This window comes from Sitodiplosis mosellana, unplaced genomic scaffold, assembly GCF_009176505.1.
Source record: "Sitodiplosis mosellana isolate CC-2019 unplaced genomic scaffold, AAFC_SMos_1.0 Smas_scaffold_3616, whole genome shotgun sequence".
In the NCBI taxonomy this organism is placed as follows: Eukaryota; Metazoa; Arthropoda; class Insecta; order Diptera; family Cecidomyiidae; genus Sitodiplosis; species Sitodiplosis mosellana.
The window spans coordinates 60,545-62,309 of record NW_022598858.1 but is presented as its reverse complement, the minus strand read 5'-3'; positions in this window follow the sequence as shown (position 1 = coordinate 62,309).

Sequence of the window (1,765 nt, the reverse complement as noted above, 5' to 3'; positions counted from 1 at the left end):
GAGAGAGAGAGAGAGAGAGAGAGAGAGAGAGAGAGAGAGAGAGAGAGGAAGCAACAGCCCGGAACGGAGAATCGATTTTGCACACGCATATTACATTTTGTACAAGTGCTGATCAAATATTTTATACACGAAACGGTTACTTTTGTATTTGAGTTGGTCGGTAGAACACGTGTTAAGAGATAGTGAACAAGATCATTCATTCTCCTTCTACCAACCATCACGGGAGGGAGCGTTGTTGAAGAGGAAGGGAAAGAGGAGGACTATATAGTTCGCGTTCGTGTTAGTTCGAACAGTATAAGTATACGTAGATTTAAGGTGGCAAAGGGACAAAATTTGTTATGCGTCAGACTATCTACATGGGAAGTTTGTATGAAAACCTCGGAGCGCCACTGCTATTGCATTGGCTTCTATGGTCAAATGTACACATGAAAATATCTCGAAAACGGCTGGGTAAATCGGCAAAATGGACCGTGGTTTTACTCCCTAGAGGGAGTTTAGGCTAGTTTAATTACCTAGAATACAAATCCGGTGGAATTTTGGATGATATCTGGTCAAATCCTGAGAATCCATGGATCAGCTTAAATTCCACCGGATTTGTATTCCAGGCCATTAAACTAGCCAGGTATCTAAACTCCTTTTAGGGAGTAACACCACGGTCCATTTTGAGCGGTTTTCAAGATATTTCATGTGTAAATCTTTAATTATATTATTCACCTTCATTGGCTTATATGGAAGGAATGGGACGCCGAAAACTCATGATATCTCGCTCACTATTACGTGCAATTCTTACGTGTATTATAATCGGATGTTTGACGAACAACAGAGTCGTTCGCTTCGTTTCTCTTGAAAAATACAGCGCACAAAATATTACACACGCAAACAGGAATGTGCAGTGTGCACGTCTACAAGCGCGCACAAGAGCGTAATGAGAAGTTAGAGTTGTTTGTAGGGTATAACATGTTATAGCATAGATCATTTTGAGTGTGAATATAAAATTTGGTTCAAAATCATTTAAGTTAATCAAAAATGTCAAAAAATTGGAAAAAAGTATATGAATTGTTTTTGATATTCGTCGTGAACGCTGCAGAGGGAAAAATTCAATCAAAATTTCTACATAAATGCCATAAATCATGCACAACGTTTGTTTTTGCCTCCATTCCTGCGTGCTTATATGCTACAGTTAGCCACTACGTAATCCTTCCTTCAGCAGAGAGTGATGGAACCGCGGTGCTGTCCAAACTATTGGCCACTTGGCCACTTGTGGCCACGAGAAAAGAATAAATGGCCACAGGCGACGGAATGCATTCCGTTTGGAAATTCTTGATTTGATAGACTTAAACGGCAGAAAGAGCAACATTGTAGCAATGACAATAAAATCAGTAGCTTGTTCATTGAATTTTCGTCGCTACGTTTTTCTCAATCATAACGTAAACATTTGACAAAGTTGTGATTGTGCCTTCATATTTTTTTATTCATAGCGTGGAAAATATTTCACATGCATGTTGGTTTCGATTGAATTGGAAGCTATCGCTGAATCATATTTTTTGTTGAATCTTGTTCGTATAGCAATGATGCGGCGTTATCACAAATCTTTTGGATAAATCTAAAACGTAATATTTTTTTCCCAAAACGGTCAGAAAAATTTCTTCGGATTTAGGAATGAATATGATTCATGGGAATTTAAATTTGATAAAAATTCTTTCGGTCTGACATTTTGAATTATTTTCTGACAAAAATATCTCTTGTTTTTTTGGAAATATTTCTC